The sequence below is a fragment of the Anoplophora glabripennis genome, unplaced genomic scaffold, assembly GCF_000390285.2.
Source record: "Anoplophora glabripennis isolate ALB-LARVAE unplaced genomic scaffold, Agla_2.0 scaffold45, whole genome shotgun sequence".
NCBI classification, from domain to species: Eukaryota; Metazoa; Arthropoda; class Insecta; order Coleoptera; family Cerambycidae; genus Anoplophora; species Anoplophora glabripennis.
Genome location: NW_019416437.1, coordinates 1,728,571 through 1,747,720, shown reverse-complemented (window position 1 = coordinate 1,747,720; position 19,150 = coordinate 1,728,571).

Here is a 19,150-nt window from a genome sequence, read left to right as displayed (position 1 = left end):
GGTGCAAAACTATCTTTATTTATAACCGATTTTCATGAAACTTATTGTAGTTAAAGACCCTTATGGTATGATTATTACCTACAATTTTCATTCCGTTATCTTAATCAGAAAGAAAGTTATTTTAAAAAATATCCAAATGATAAGACCCCTTTGGTTGGAGGGCCATATCCCAGTAACGGCGCTCCGGAGGACCAATGTTTATAGGAATTCTTTTTACTATTTTAGGACCTACTTTCACCCCTTAAATTGTCTACCTACTAACTTTTCCAAACACCCTGTATACTATAAAAAAAATGTAGATTTGAGACATTATTTTTAGTTAGCAGTAACTCGGATTTGAGTAAAATTCAATCATTTCTGATGTAAGAGTTTCACTCAGTTGTACTCATACTAATATAGCGAAAATTTCACTCAATCGGGTGTGGACAGAAATTGATACAATGTTGAGTAAAATTCAGTGAAATTTGAATGAAATTTTTTGTACACAGACGATATCATTTCTTCGTTTATGGTGGCAACAGTTCCATGAAATTTTTGTTTAAATAAATTAATGTTATCGTCAAAATAGTTTGAATATACTTTTTGCTTTAGGTACCCTCATGAGAAATAATCTAATGGGGACAAGTCGGGTGCCCATGAAGACCAAGGTATTGGTCCATAACGTACGAGCCAGTTGTTCGGGAAGTGAACGTCAAGCCAGTGTCTTGTTGAAATATTAGTTTTCTTCTGAACTTTAAATTTTCGCTATGTAGTTCTGCCAAAACAATATTATTGATAATTTCCAAATATGAATTTTGATTAAGATTTTCTTAACAAAAGTACGGACTAATTATTTTATGATATAATATTATGCCACATCAGACACTTTTTAAAATTTTTCACTATGGGTTATCAATCGAATATTTGGATTATGTTTTCCAGTATCTACAATTTTGAGAGGACACCAACGCCATTAGTTGATTCGTCAGTAAATAAAATCTGGTGATGAAAGAATCTGTTTGCAATAAGTTTCTCGCCCATTGTTAAACAAAAGTCCAAACGACGATTAAACACTGGTTTAATTGGATAGATTTTGTTGTCTACTAAAATTCTTTAAATATGAGACCTGCTAATTTCTATATTTTCTGACCTTTGCCTGAGTGACAACTTTGGATTATCTTGTACAGAGTTCATAACCACAACAGTAGCAGCATCGTTATCATCTGTTCATTTTTATCTTTTTAATATTCTTTACATCATCAGTGGTGCCGAATTTTATAATTAGCTTGCTCTACGAGTTATGGATACTTTTCATAAAAAAATTATATTGCATATCGATATGAAATATTACCGATTCCATAACGTTTCACAAGATAAATTCGTTGCTCCAAGGTTAGCATTATTAATAAAAATTATTCGGCGGATAGTTAATAAAAATAGATATGTTGACTTTGACATTGATAAGGAAATATCCATGATGAGTTCATGTCAAGCTGCCTAGGTTTTTAAAGCCTTCTATCAAATTCGCACTATTTTTATAGTTTGGATTTCGATTTCCTAGAAAATTTTCAATTACTTCCTTAAAATATAACCATGCTGCTTTCTTGTTTCCATTTATTTTAGTAACAAAAATGTGATCCTTTAACATCTTACGGATCTGGGGTCCATCAAAAATCCCTTCTGCAACTTCGCATATATTTAAAACATTGACGCACATAATAATTGAAGTCGAGCTACTATAGTGGTGCAGGTATAAAAATGATACGTAAACAAAACACAACGCACACACGCGACTAGCTGGAAAGCCAGTGTCTTGTTCTCTAAAAACGTTGTAGTTCCACAAACAATTTTCATCTGTTTATGTCAAAATCAAAGTCTTCCTTACATTTTTAACTACTACTAACAAACAGATGATAATGGTGTCACAATTGGGAAATCAGGAGTACCTAAGATGGTCATAAGAAGTTTTAATTTTTTTTGATAGTGTTGCACCCATTTTATATTTATGCACTTTTTGGTAGTAATACTAGACATAGTAAGTTACATTATTTTTTCTGTGATTGTACCTCTGCGTGAACTAAGAATAAAATCTAGAAAAAANCGGCCTAGACCATCACGACAATGCGATTCCTCGATATACAGCATCGCCTTGGTATAGATCGCCTGAATCACGGGATATCTTCTACTGGCCGGCCTCGCTTTCATGGCGGCTTTTCACTCGGTGGCGTGAAAAATAAGATAAAAAGTTTTTATAACATGAGCCCGTCCGTATTTCGTTTTTTAGATATAAGTTAAAGATTTTAACATATTTTGTTTTTTTTCTTGGTGTTCAGATAAATTTACAAAATAATTTTGAAACAATATTGCCGCGAATGTGTTATTTTTTGGAAATTGAATTTTGCAAAATTTACTTCGGATCCGTGATCAGCGACCCGGAAAACCCCCGTATACCAAATTTGGCGCGAATTTGAAAATTCGTGATAACTGATCTTAATTGACTCGTTTTCTTGAGGTTAAAAAAAAACATCGTATCTGACCGCGAATTCACGTTCGGAGGGGCCGTAACCGTATAAATGAACATTTGAATATAGAGAATTTTTTTTGTATTTTTCCTAGCACTGTTTCGCACTTTTGCTATTTTTAACCTGTTTTTTGAGATTAGGAAATTCCTGTAATGTGATAGCTCAATTATGACACCGGATTCGTGATCAGGAGGCAAAAATACTACGGAAAACATATGTCGCATGAAAAGTACAGACATTTTTTTGTGTGGTCACAGCCATTTGTGTTTCTAACAATATACAGGGTGATTCACAAATTATCTAAAAAAAAATTTGGAAATAGGTGCGGCATGAGAAATGGAGTCAATATCGTAAAAAAAAATTGTAAAATCTTTATAGTTTCAGAGAAAAAAATTATTGAAGTCGTAGTACATTCAAACATTACATAGCTGGATAACTGTAGTCTCTAGCGTCATTCGCAAAACGCGGGGAGAGTCACGTGACTCAGCGACTCTGAATACTGAAATCCGATTTTACAATCGTCGTTGCGATAGTGTTTACCTGTTATCTGTGGTGTTTACAATAATTTTCTAGTAGTTAGTGTCAAAAATGGTTTGCGTGTATAGCCACTAGTTCATAGAAACTGAGTGAGACGGACCCAAATGTGTTTACACGTCGGTGAATAAAGTTTTGAACAGTTGTTGTAACATCGGGTATGTCAAATTATTTTATTATTTAAAAACACAAATTAATTTTATTAATTAATAATAACAGTAACGGCAAAAGCAGTTGAATTTGCTGATATAAAATAAGTGCTGTAAAATTCTATTTATTTCTTTCCTTGCAAAAGTGTTTGTCCGTTTTTATCGCACTCTGTCACCATGCCAGTCGCATTGTGCGAGGTCAGGTTTTACAATGGACCAGTTTCCAGTGCCATGCAGAAGTGTATTTTTAAATCATTTTCGAACTGCCATTTTTTATTTTCTCTTTACAAAATTGTATTTGTAAGAGTTCCCTGTACATCCAAAATTTTTTTTGGACAAATTCTGAATCACCCTGTATACAAACATAGGGCCACAAATGCTTCGTTTTCGTGACACAGGGTGTTCAAGATTGCAAAAAATATATTTTTTTATTATCTTGAAAGTGAGTAGAGATACTTACGTAAAACTCGGTGCGGCTTATGATTAAATAGTTTGTCGCAATATGTCTCCCTAATAAGTATTACTAGCCATTAGTGGTGGAGATATGGGTAAGCAGTTTAATTAATTCGACAAATAAAGCACGAAACTGACTGCAGTTTTGAAAGCAGCATGCTTATCTAGGTCTAAAACAGCTGGAAAATCAAAGTTAGCAGAAATTATATTGAAAATTGTTCCCCAGTGTTATTTAAGTTCACCTCATAAACTTAGATTCATTACACAGCCCCACAAAAAAAAGTAGGAGGGCCGAAAGACAAGTATCTATATATTTTTGCTCTCACTGAATCCGAATCTGGTGTCCGTTTGACCGTTACCACCGACCTATCTCGGTGGTAACGGTTTGACCCGATCAGATCTGGGTTAATGTTAGTTCAAGATCAAATGCAAATAATCAATTGCCAATAAAGTACATACCTATACGGTTTTGGGGTCGCTGAATCCGAATCCGGTGTCCGTATGTAACCTACGACTTTATTCTCTTATTCTGGTGCGTCTAGAATTATTTTGATTGTACGAAATTTTCGCGTGAATGTGGCTCAAATAAATATTTAGAAAAATATAAAATGTTATTCACATACAATGTTCTAGTGGCATAGTCTATAGGGTCTTGTAGATTAGCCAATCCCTTCCGTAGACACTAATCAAAATATATAGATCATCCGTTGGTTTTCTCAATTGTGCCATAGTAATTTTGAAACCGGTATAATATCTGGTGGTTCTGCTGAAGAATTATCTTGGCTGTTTACTGGAGATTGTGGTTGTAATTTAATCCTGATCGGATCCGTTGACTATTTATTCCTCACAATATCATTAATTATAATTTTTAATCATAACCGACCTTTAATATTGTTTTGGATTCTTGGACTAATTAGTTCCTCCATCAAAAATGTTACAAAGTACAAACCAATTGCATAAACAATATCAATTTTGTAACATCCTGTTTAAAATTTCTTCTCGATATAACAATAATCTAAATAGACAATAGAAAATAGAAAACAATAATATTTGTGGCAACTAAGAAAATATATTTCTGAAAGGCTTAGTATGAATATCACAGTATTTTTTTTAATTCAAATTATCTTTAAAAAAACTAACTGAAAATGTATACGAAGTGCTAATATATATTTCATCAAAACAATGTATGTGGTTTTTAAGTTTTTTTCCTCGAAATAAATAATATTTTTTTCTGGAAGTATTTTAGAGTATTATGGAATCACAGTCATTATGGAATTATTTGATATTTAGGGTATCAAATTGTGCAAATTTGAATATTGAAATATAATATGAAAAAATGATGGTGTTAAGTAGGTATGTTCTATTATTCTACGAACCTTTATTTTTACTTTCATAAAAACATGAAAGTGTGATATAACCAATGTAGTTTTTACTTTTTTTAAAATAATAACAATACATTTTTAGTTGTGGTTTACTTTTATAAACTACAGAACTCAAAATATTTTTAAAATCTGCACTTCTTTCTTATTTATTGACGAGATACAGAATGCAACTTATATACTGAAAACTATTGCAGAAATTATTATTTTATGCGAAAAGATCGCATTCACCTGTTTTATAAACGGCTTAGTTTTCGAGAAACAGGGTGTTAGTTTTTGAAGAATGTAATGTAACATCTCTTTTATACAATAATAATTATGGAAACCAGGGAAACTGGGACATGCTGCCACTAAGAAATCTAGAATGATGTCACGGGGTATTTTTGACACTCGACAGGTAAATTTGATCCTCCATTGTATTTCAATGAAAAGACGACCCTTCGAAATATCATTTTTTACCATAGAATGGAACAATTCCATAATAACTATAAAATTACTTGTTTTACAGGAAACATTTGTGGGAACTTTGTTTCATAAATTCGATTTTGAATACAATTTCGTTGTCAAAGAATTTGAAAAATCATTAACTTTGAATTTTTAAATTTTCAGCGGGATATTGCTTCAAAAAAGTTTTCTATTCCCATAATTGTTTTGAAAATTTGATGACATATTTAAAATCGTATTTATAACAAACATATTTTTTTTTTAAATTAGTAATATCTAATTGTCTGTAATTATTTACTTGTATATTTTTTATTTAATTAAGTGCCATTTCTTGCAGCAACACCCAATTAAATAAAAATTGTAATTTCAGAGCTACTCTCGATTTATTTAAATATGATAAGTTTATTTCAGGGTTAAAATTAGTAAGTTGAAAATACTTCGTTACCTATCTAAATCTATTGGAACAGATCTTTTTTCTACGAAATACAATTAGGAATTAAATGTTCTAATCGAATTATTAAAATTCTGTCGTCGAATTTTGAGATTTTTAGTGGATACATCCTCTAGTATTTGTGTTGCTATTTGACCTAAGGAAATATTTGCACAGGTAAATGTTATATTTTATTATATTTATTTTTAGTATTTAATTTTTAGTTATTTGTTAATTTGTACTCTCGTATTCGCGACTGGAAATAAGTTACTTATATCTACATATAAGTAATTATACTGGCACCAGTTTGTAGGCACGCCCCTGGCTAGGCTACTAAAATATACGCATATAAAATACATATTCACAACCCAAATTTCATTCAAATTACTAAAATTATTTTGGCTATATTTTGAAAAACGAGAAAATACAAAACTTTCAAACCCTGTATTTCATGAAAAAAAATTTCCATTCCTAGAAAAATTCATCATGAGCGGCGACACATTTTTTTTTAAACATCACGTTTAAATTCAAAATTAATAAAAAAAAATCAAATAAAAACGTAGCATTTGTGAAATCTCTGTGAAGTTGCGTTGTGACAAATTCCAAATGCAAATGTCATTGTGTTGAATCACAATTCATATGATTTAAATAAGTTTAATACAGCGTCATGTCCATAATGCCAAATTATAAATTCACCCGTTATTGTCTTTATTTAATAATACCTATTTATTATTCGAATACATACATATAAAATTTTATTATAGAGAATTACGGATTCTATTAAAAAAATTTAATGTATATGTACTTGGTAGAAAGGTGGATAGTTCCTGTTTTGAAGCCATTTTTTACATAACATAATTAACATAATATTCTTTGTTATTTTTTCATTTGCTAATAATAGTTTTATGAATATTTTATAACCAAAATGTAACTTTTAGAATAAACCAACTATACACAGTGTGGTCACTTTGAAGCTGTACACCATTAGTATCTTCCGAAGTAGGACATATTATAAAGAGTTGGTTCAATTACAAAAAAGTTACAAATTTTCATGCCCAACTTGACTTTCCTTATTTCTTCCATATCATTTTTATTATTGAATGTAGAGTAATGAAAATCGGTATGTATACATAAGTTGATATATTCCATAACATTTTATCAATACGTTTTGAAATAATATAAATGTATACAGGTCGGTATAGGTACTAAAATTGTGTCTATTTCCACTGATTAAATAAGCCACTTCGCTATTTTTCTCATATTTCTACCAAAACTTATATTGTCGTATTTCCAGTTCCTTCGCCTTCAAAATTCGCTTATCTTTCCAATCAGCTCTGCACACCTCAAGAGATGGGGCGGATAGCTCCATCCATGACGTTGTTGAGTACGGTATTCGCCTATGCTTCCAATTTTCTCGCCGCCGCCATCGATTTTACTCGAACCCTCCAACCACACCTCTGCACACAGCAGATGGATGCCCGCCAAGAGTGTATACTCGACATTATTACATCTATGTACGTATCGCATAAATAAATTATTATCTTGTATTGTATAATTCTAAATCTAATATACATGCTCATTATTATTTATCTGCCCAATAAATAATTTTTAAATAAATACATTTTTTTTTATAAAAGTTATTCCGATCCGAGTTAGTCGCATTTTAAAAGCGTCTTGCTCCAGCTTTTCGTCTAGTCTGTCCTACCTACGACGAAGATCAATACGGGTTAACTAGCTCTATAGTTATCACTCACTCGATCTCATACAGGGAACCTATCCTAAAAAACTAGCGCTAGCCATCTCTTAGATAATAGAGTCACAGAACTGCAGTGTTAGGAATAGTGCAAAACATTATACAGGGTAAGTAGAAACCCTCTGCTATAACTTTTAAGGGTCAGTTAAAACCCGGACTTGAACTCACTTCACTGCTTATCCCGATGACTTGGAATAAACTAGAGGGTGGACTATCTTCCAGAGTCCAAAGAAATCCAGTGATGGCAGAAGAACGCTGGCTCAGAGCTACTCTCCGGACTCCATCTTTCTACTGATGTCAACAAAAGGCGCATGAACCAACTGGATATCCCCTTATCAGCGAGTGGGTGCTCACTTTCCCGGCACAAATGATTAAGCGGGTCCTTGATCAATTAGTTTCGTCGCACATAATAGGCCCCATACACGATCAAACAATTTGCGCAAACTTTTGTTGTACAGCATAATGTTGTACAACTTGGTGATGGTACACGATACCACAGTTTGTGCAAATTTATTGGAAATAGGCAATTTTTTATATTTTTAAGCAGTTTGTTCGCGCCCGAATGGCATCGTTAATTTTGTTCTTAAATTAATTTTGTTCTTAAAAATGTCTACAGAAGCAAATAATTTGGACTAAAGACTGGTTGAAAAAGAGGGAATTGCAACATTCATCTCCCTTAGACTATAAAAATTATTTAAGGATGGATTACACTACTTTCTTCGAAATACTGAAACTGATTACACCTCTTATTATCTTATTATTACGTTGTACAACACCTTCAAACATCCATATACACGTTCAAACCTGTTTGAGCAAGTCACGCGTTGCACAAATAATTTCAAACAAGCTCGAATTTACTCAAACTGTTATGTACCTGAAGTTCCAAAATCGTATTTATAATGATTTTACAAACTAAATTATGACTTCTGTGAACGAAAACAATACTTCCCCATCATCGGATATTAACCACCCTTAAAACTTAGTTACATGTATTTTAGAAAATTAGCCCCGTATCACCCTATATTTGACAGGTTGTTAACATTACTTTTATACTGATTTTAAAGAAACATTCGGATCTTTTGTCACTATCGGAGGACACCCTGTCAACAACCCTTAAAACTGTCATTACTTATATTTCCAATCAAGCTTAAAAAGCCACATTAAATTTGATTTAAAAAGTTTAATTTTAATTTATATCCATTTACAAAAACTATTGCCGCCCTTTGTTGCCACCGGAAACTACCCTATCACTATGAACTACCCTGGGAAAGGTCAAGTATTCTATTACAAATATCAAGTCTGCTATCACATTAAACCTGTCTTAAAATTTTACGGTAACATTTATATTGACTTATAAATACTATTATTGCCCTTCGTTGCCATCAGAACCCACCTCGTCAACTACCCTTAAACAGATAATATCTTATATCCCCTGTATAAGGCTGAAAGCCATAATAAATTTTAAGTAAATTGTTAAAATTATATTTGCATTGACTTACAACAACTATCAATACCAATTGTTGCCACCGGAATCCACCCCATCAACAACCCTTAAATCAGTTGTTTATTACTTCCCCGTTATCAAGCTTAAAGCTATAATATATTTTAAGTAAATTGTTAAAATTATATTTATATTGTATTATGACAACTATTAATACCCTTTGTTGCCACCGGAATCCACCCCGTCAACAACCCTTAAATCAGTTGTTTATTACTTCCCCATTAAAAGCTTAAAGTCATAATAGAATATAAGTAAATTGTTAAAATTATATTTATATTGACTTATGACAACTATTAATACCCTTTGTTGCCACCGGAATCCACCCCATCAACAACCCTTAAATTTATCAAGTTTAAAGCCATAATAGATTTTAAGTAAATTGTTAAAATTATATTTATATTGACTTATGACAACTATTAATACCCTTTGTTGCCACCGGAATCCACCCCATCAACAACCCTTAAATCAGTTGTTTATTATTTCCCCGTTATCAAGTTTAAAGCCATAATAGATTTTAAGTAAATTGTTAAAATTATATTTATATTGACTTATGACAACTATTAATACCCTTTGTTACCACCGGAAACCACCCCATCAACAACACTTAAATCAGTTGTTTATTATTTCCCCGTTATCAATCTTAATTCCATAACAGATTTTAAGAAAATTGTTAAATTTATAATTATATTGACTTATAACAACTATTAATACAGTTTGTTGCCACCGGAATCCACCCCGTCAACTACCCCTAAATCAGTTGTGTATTACGCACACGATATCAAGCTTAAAGCCATAACAAATTTTAAGTGAATTGATACACTTGATTACACTTATATTGTCTTATAATAACTATTAATACCCTTTGTTGCCACCGGAATCCATCCCATCAACCACCCTTAAATCAGTTGTGCATTATATATGTTGTTTAGTTATTATAAGACAGTATAAGTTAACAATTCACTTAAAATCTGTTATGGTTTTAAGCTTGATATGGTGTACGTAATACACAACTGATTTAGGGATAGTTGACGGGGTGAATTCCGGTGGTAGCAAAGGGTATCAATAGTTGTTATAAGTCAATATAAATATAATTTTAACAATTTACTTAAAATCCATTATGGCTTTAAGCTTAATACCGGGGAAATAATCCACAACTGATTTAAGGGTCGTTGACGTGGTGGATTCCGGTGGCAACAAAGTGTATTAATAGTTGTTATAAGTCAATATAAATATAATTTTAACAATTTACTTAAAATCTATTATGGCTTTAAGCTTGATACCGGGGAAATAATCCACAACTGATTAAAGGGTCGTTGACGGGGTGGATTCCGGTGGCAACAAAGTGTATCAATAGTTGTTATTAAGTCAATATAAATATAATTTTAACAATTTACTTAAAATCCATTATGGCTTTAAGCTTGATACCGGGGAAATAATCCACAACTGATTTAAAGGTAGTTGACGGGGTGGATTCCGGTGGCAACAAAGTGTATCAATAGTTGTTATAAGTCAATATAAATATAATTTTAACAATTTACTTAAAATCCATTATGGCTTTAAGCTTGATACCGGGGAAATAATCCACAACTGATTTAAGTGTTGTTGACGGGGTGGATTCCGGTGGCAACAGAGTGTATCAATAGTTGTTATAAGTCAATATAAATATAATTTTAACAATTTACTTATAATCTGTTATGGCTTTAAGCTTTTAATGGGGAAGTAATAAACAACTGATTTAAGGGTTGTTGACGGGGTGGATTCCGGTGACAACAAAGGGTATTAATAGTGGTCATAAGTCAATATAAATATAATTTTAACAATTTACTTAAAATCTATTATGGCTTTAAGCTTGATAATGGGGAAGTAATAAACAACTGATTTAAGGGTTGTTGACGGGGTGGATTCCGGTGGCAACAAAGGGTATTAATAGTTGTCATAAGTCAATATAAATATAATTTTAACAATTTACTTAAAATCTATTATGGCTTTAAGCTTGATAATGGGGAAGTAATAAACAACTGATTTAAGGGTTGTTGACGGGGTGGATTCCGGTGACAACGAAGGGTATTAATAGTTGTCACAAGTCAATATAAATATAATTTTAACAATTTACTTAAAATCTATTATTGCTTTAAGCTTGATAACAGGGAAATAATAAACAACTGATTTAAGGGTTGTTGATGGGGTGGATTCCGATGGCAACAAAGGGTATTAATAGTTGTCATAAGTAAATATAAATATAATTTTAACAATTTACTTAAAATCTATTATGGCTTTAAGCTTTTAACGGGGAAGTAATAAACAACCAATTTAAGGGTTGTTGATGGGGTGGAATCCGGTGGCAACAAATGGTATTAATAGTTGTCATAAGTCAATATAAATATAATTTTAACAATTTACTTAAAATCTATTATGGCTTTCAGCTTGATAATGGGGAAGTAATAAACAACTGATTTAAGGGTTGTTGATGGAGTGGATTCCGGTGGCAACAAAGGGTATTAATAGTTGTCATAAGTCAATATAAATATAATTTTAACAATTTACTTAAAAGCTATTATGGCTTTAAGCTTGATAACGGGGAAATAATCCACAACTGTTTTAAGGGTTGTTGATGGGGTGGATTCCGGTGGCAACAATTGGTATTGATAGTTGTTGTAAGTCAATACAAATATAATTTTAACAATTTACTTAAAATTTATTATGGCTTTCAGCCTTATGCAGGGGATATAAGATATTACCTGTTTAAGGGTAGTTGACGAGGTGGGTTCTGATGGCAACGAAGGGCAGTAATAGTATTTATAAGTCAATATAAATGTTATCGCAAAATTTTAAGACATATTTAATGTGATAGCATTCTTGATATTTGGAATAAAATACTGGACCTTTCCGAGGGTAGTTCATAGTGATAGGGTAGTTTCCGGTGGCAACAAAGGACAGCAATAGTTTTTGTAAATGGATATAAATTAAAATTAAACTTTTTAAATCAAATTTAACGTGGCTTTTTAAGCTTGATTGGAGATATAAGTAATGACAGTTTTAAGGGTTGTTGACAGGGTGTCCTCCGATAGTGACAAAAGGTCCGAATGTTTCTTAAAAATCAGTATAAAAGTAATGTTAACAACCTATGTCAAATATAGGGTGATACGGGGCTAATTTTCTAAAATACATGTAACTAAGTTTTAAGGGTGGTTAATATGGGGGGTGGCTTCCGATGATGGGGAAGTAATGTTTTCGTTTACAGAGGTCATAATTTAGTTGGTAAAATCATTTTAAATACGATTAAACGTGATATTACGGTTTTTAATTTTCGTTCAAACGAACGTTCGGAACTTCAGGTACATAAACTATTGCGCAACAGCTCCAATCAAGACATACATGATCAAAATGTTTACACAACATCCTCTGTTGTGCAAATTGTTTGATCGTGTATGGGGCCTATTATAGGACTCGCATGAAGTGGCGCGGCTCAGTATGATGAGTTACTGAGCGTGAACGGAGCGGCAATTCAACCGATGGCGGCGGCCGATATAATTAACCTACGTGGCTTATGTAGTTAACCAGAATCTACATATATTTTATTTTTAAGTCTTAATTAGAATAATTTAATAAGTAATATATTATGTACTTCTTAAAACTCTTATCAAAGGGACCTTTGCACCCAAAATTATAAACATCCTATGTTTTGGAAACCCCTAACAATTATTCAAGAGAAACCTAGAAGGCGTACATAGTCTCCGGCGCAAAATAGGAATATACACCTACAGCGTAGTTCCCGTTAAAATAACAAAATTTCGCAAACTCAATCTTCACCAATCTTTCCCACGAGGCTCCAGCAAGGAAGAAGAGCGATCATCTCCGCGTCTTTCCCTGGCTAACGTTAAAGGGCGTTCATCGGCGAGCGGGCGACTAATGTTCCAGTACCGCATGTGAAAACGGACCCAAACAGAAACGCTCCTTCCATTATGAGGGTTTACGACTATCTAAACATGCTAAGGGGAGATGGTGGTATACAAAATCCGCGACATGGCACCCAACGTGGGGCTGTGTTGCCAAACGAACAGTTGACCTATACAAGCCCGCGACATGGCGCCCAACGTGGGGCTATGATGAGGATACACCGTCGACCTACCAAAATCCGCGATACTAACATAAATTTATGTGGAAGTTTTACCTACACAATGTCAGGTTATATGAATTAGGTTAAAAAAATGTATAATTAACACTCAGGAAAGTACAGGGTTCATTGGAGACATTTGCTGACTGAGAGACCGTAAACCATGAAATTTGAATACCTTGATTGCAAGAACTGAAACATAAACCGGGATGACGCAATCACGTGACGAAGTGGATTTTGTCGATTTAATGCCAAGAAGTATTATAAATATGATAGTAAAATAAATTCATTTTACCTGTCTCCTTGAATTATTAGAACTTTAATTACATATGTGTTAAAATACAGGGTGTTAGAAAAAGAGTGTAAAATAATTAAGGAGGTAATAGTATGAACCAAAATAAGCAGAAAAGTCTCAATAAACATGGGTCCGCAAAGTAACGGTTGCGGAGATATGGAATGTTTTATGTTTTTTAGCCCCTTTTTTTATTTTGCAAAAACGTTGTGTATTTTCTTATAATAGTTGGTTGATGTTTAGTGAAATAAACAGTACGTATTTGACAGTTGTTCTCAGTGCACAAGTTTTCTTTCGCTATGGCTGGTTACTCTAACGCAGAATTAACAGACATGCATTTCATGTATGGTCGTGCTAATGGGAACGGCACCGAAGCGCGACGTCTTTATGTTGACGCTTATCCAAATCGCCAGATTCCTTCACAACGCATGTTTGGAAGAATTCACCAAAGATTGCGTGATACCGGTTCCTTGAGCAAACAGTGCCATTTATCCGGAAGACCAAGGTCGGTATCCACTCCTAGAGCAGAAGAAGAAATTCTAGCACTGGTAGAGCAGAATTCAGGTACGAGTGTGCGGAGAATATCAGCCGAGGTAGGAATTAGTGGCCCTCTTGTTTGGAGAATCCTTCACGAGCAACTGCTTTATCCATACCATGTGCAACGAGTACAGGCCTTAAATCCAATAAATGATCATCAAGCACGTTTGTTTTTTTGCCGCTGGTTTCTACGTCATGATGCTGAAGACCCTCGTTTTCTTGCAAACATTCTTTTTACTGATGAAGCCGGGTTCACAAGAAACGAAGTGTTTAATTTTCACAATACGCATATTTGGGCCGACGAAAATTCTCATGCTCTAATAGAATCTGGCCATCAGGCACGTTTTTCATTAAACATTTGGATGGGTATTGTAGGTGACAGGTTTCTAGGTCCTGTTGTTTTACCAAACCGATTAACAGGCGCTGCTTCCCTCAACTTTCTGCAGAACACACTGTATGAGTTTTTGGAAGACATTCCTTTGAATCAGAGGCAACAAATGTGGTTCCAGCATGATGGTGCTCCAGCTCATTTTTCCATGGCCGTTAGAGAGCATTTACACCAAACTTTTCCACATAGATGGGTAGGAAGGGCCGGACTTATGTTATGGCCTCCAAGATCGCCTGATCTGAACCCTCTAGATTTCTTTATTTGGGGATATTTGAAGACATTAGTGTATGGTACTCCTGTAAATAGCCTGGAAGAGCTGCAGCTACGGATTAATCAAAAGTGTCAAGAAATCCAAACCAAGGAGGGTGTTTTCGAAAAAGTTCGAATATCGTTGAGACGAAGATGTCGTGCCTGCTTGGAAATGGACGGAAGGCACTTTGAACTTCTTCTGTAACTTTGTTTTTTGTTTGTTAAAAGGTTCCTTTGTCGGTTTATTACTAATAAAATAAAATGTTTGAAAAACGAATAGTGGTCCATATCTACGCAACCGTTACTTTGCGGACCCATGTTTATTAGGACTTTTCTGCTTATTTTGGTTCATACTATTACCTCCTGAAATATTTTACACTCTTTTTTTAACACCCTGTATGTATAGACAGTACAATATTGTAAACAGTCGGACTCAAGTCTTGTGTGAAGTGTTCAGGTTAAAATTATGACTTTTTTTCTCAAAATCTAGGTTCGACCGCACAAAAATTACTTCAGATTCAGCATCCTTGAAAATATCTTAACCTGAAACGAACATTCTTAATTTTTCTAAACCTGTGAGTATAAATGGTACATCTGAGTGTGCAACCAATATTTTTGAATAACATTAACTCAAATTCACAGGAAGCTGACCAGGAAACCTGAAAACCTAACCTCAAATCCAAAATAAATAAGTTAAAAATCCACAGAAACGATATATTTTCTTCAACAAAAGAAATTGAGTATGTTCGTTTTAGGTTAAGATTTATAAATTTGAGGTTATGTTTTGGGTCTAGATTCATGATTTAGGAATATGTTTAATCTTTATGATTTTTTTTTGTTTGGCAGCCTTTAGTACATAATTTTCCTTTTTTTTTCATTTTTAGATACCGAATATGTCAAACTTCGTATGATCGAGTTTGAGGCTAGAGATTACTCGGCCATTTTGAAAAAATTCTAGGCATATATTCCAATTACCTCACCGGAACTTTATAGTACAGGTAATTTCGGAAAGAATAAAAAAAAATCAGTACTATTTGATTAGTTTTGACGCGTGACTCCAATTTTTTCCAATATTTCCCACTGTGCGACGTATCCAATTCGCTCGCACGCGTTGTCACATTGCCACGTCCTCTCGAATAGTATTACAAGCTACGTCAATACGATGTCGCCGTTGGTCGATGTAACGAACTTCCATGGAATACACAACACTTTGCACATATCCCCACAAAAAGAAGTCTAAAGGGGTGAGATCCGAGGATCTAACTAGTCTGTCACGACTTATCCAACTATCGGGGAAAGTAATGTTTAGAAAGTCGCGCTCTCTCCAAAAAAAGTGAGCGGGGGCTCCGTCGTGCAGTAATCACATATTTTGCCGAACATTTAATAGCACGTCTTCTAATAACTCCGGCAAGCAATTTTGCTAAAAATCTAGATATGAAGCAGTGTCTAAGCGTCTAGGTAATTCAAAAGGTCCTATTAAAGTGTCATTAACGATACCGTCTCACATGTTTACTGAAAACTATTGCTGAAAGACACCGCGACGTATTTCGTGTGGATTATCGATAGTTCAGTGGTGACTGTTGTTTACGCTACGTACACCATTTCGACTGAAATATGCTTCATCTATAACAAGTATTTGCGCTGTAAATTGAGGATTAATTTGCAAAAAGCTCGACTTACGGAAACACGTTGAACACGTTGAATATGAAACGGGTACAACAGAGCTTCTCGTAATATCACACAACAAAATGTGAAATATTTACTTGCTGTGCGATATTTCTGGTGACAATGCAGATCTTCGAAGAAATCTGAAATCATCTCTTCGACATTTAAGATTCTTATTGGTCGCTCTGGGTCATTGTCGCGACTTCGATGCGGTTGTACTCCACCGGTGTCCAAAACTCTTTGCACTACAGCAACAAATGTTCGCGGTGTGGGGGTACATCGTTCAGGATATCTTGCACGGTACACTCGACAAGCTCTGTGGGCATTTTCGTTTGCTTCGTCATAAATTATAAACATATAATATTCGTGATTGCTAAATAAATGCGCCATTTTCAAAATAAAACTTGGAAATATGGCTATTAAATATACACTTGAAAAACAGCTCTGCAATCACTACAACAATGTATTACAAACTGACTTTCGAATACAGTCCGGCTTCACAAGAAACCTACAATTCGTAAAAAGTGTTACAGAATTGTTTGTAAGTACTCGCCGCGATAAAATACATGTATTTCAGCAGTTCCAAAACAGTTTTAAACACATTTTTAATTAGTTTTTTTTCTCTATGACCGGAGCAATGGGAGGTGGTGACAACTATTACTCCCGAGAGATATTACAGCTTCCTTCATAACAATGTAAAGAAATATGATCAGTTTTCTGACTCCAAAAACAAATTTAAAGTGAATTTTAACCTAATTTCAACATAAAAACAAATTGAAAAACTGAAATGAGTAGAAAATTATAATGCAAATAATTTGCCAAGCTTTGACTTTGAGCGATCTGAATATACAGCGTGGTAAAAAAGTTCTGCATAAAATTAATATTTTCATTAAACAATTTTTTTTCGAAAAACGGTGAGACCCGTCGATTTTTATTTGATCCAGGGCACCTTGTTATGTGGAAATTTTTTTTTTCGATAATCCACTTACGGCAGCGATGACATAATTTTTTTTTAAATGACAACGCATATTTTTTTCGTTCGAAATTGATGACAGTGATAATTATCTAAACAACGGTGTGAAAATTTCGATGTCTTACATAACAATTTTTTTTAGAAAAATGCACCTTAAGTTCTTATAAGTGATAATTGTCTACTTACACTATTAATGGCTCCGAAAAGGACAAAGTTGACAAAATTACATTTCAAACGAGTAAAATTACACTAATGTTTGTGTAAGTCTAGCGAAATTGTTCGAATTGCCCACCCTGTACCATTTGGCATTGTCCTAAGCGTGTGTAAACGCCGTCTACACTTCGTTCAAGCATTCCCGGGTCGATTTGATTTATTTCAAAACGAATACGGTTTTTAAGTTCTTCCAAATCACCTGGTCTGTTTGTGTACACACGCGATTTCAAATAGCCCCACAAAAAAAAGTCTAGAGGTGTTAAATCAGGCGAACGCGGAGGCCACTCGATTGTTCCGCGTCGCCCGATCCACCGGCCAGTAAACGTGTTATTCAAGTACTCCCGTACTTGCACTCCATAATGGGGCGGTGCACCATCCTGCTGAAACCAAATTCTTTCCTCAGGAATATCAGGATCCTCGTTGTTCGGGAATAACTCTGCTAAGCTTGGGACCAAATCGAACCGCAGGAAATCCAAATAGCGAGCAGCAGTTAAATTTTCCTCGAAAAAATACGGGCCTAAAATACGACGCCCTATTATTCCCGCCCAAACGTTCACCTTTCGGGGGTGCTGATGATCTACTTCTTGCACCCAGTGCGGGTTTTCCTGAGACCAATACCGGCAGTTATGTCGATGCACCGATCCATTAAGATAAAAAGTAGCCTCGTCAGAAAAAATTATGTTCTTGAGGAAGTCGGGGTCTCCGTTACATCGATGCATTAAATCTTCACAAAAGTGGAGACGGCGGTCTGGGTCGTCCTCAGTCAATGCATGTATCAAGTGACCCTTATAGGGGTGAAATTTCTCTTTTTTGAGAAAGTTCACCACAGTTACATGTGAAATATCATTGTTCAATGCAATCGACCTTGTACTAGAATGAGGGTTGTCCTGGAGCTCCACCAGGATATTCAATCTAGTTTCATCATCTACTCTAGGACGACCCGCACGAGGAGCATCTTTCACACTACCAGTTTCCTCAAACCTTGCCAGTACCCTACTAACCGTAGATTGCGTAATTGGTGGTCTGTCAGGGTACGTTGCATTAAATAATTGGCAAGCTTCTTGATGGGTTCGTAACTTATCGCCGAAACCAATCATCCTCAAAATATCAATTCTTTCGCGTTCACTAAGTTTTGCCATTTCGAATTAAACGATTTCACCAAAGAATGTTAAATCGGTACTGATTTTTAGTCTTCAATATTTCAGGTAATCTACTCCTTTCAAGTAAACATTTCTTTGGATCTTTTTTTTTTGGGGAATTTATCGGCAAACTCGAAGACAAAAAGTCGACCTTAATTTGCTACATACTATTTGGATTTTGTGCGGTTGAACTTGGTTCTAAATTTTGCAGTTTAATCAGGATCCTGACAATATCTGATGAATAATTCCGCAAATATTACATAACACCAGTTGCAACTTAAGTTATCTGAAATGCTTTCTGCCGAATAAATTTTTTTCTAAGGCATTTGATCCGTAAACAGCAAATTATTGCATTCAAGAACTTAAGGTGCATTTTTCTAAAAAAAATTGTTATGTAAGACATCGAAATTTTCACACCGTTGTTTAGATAATTATC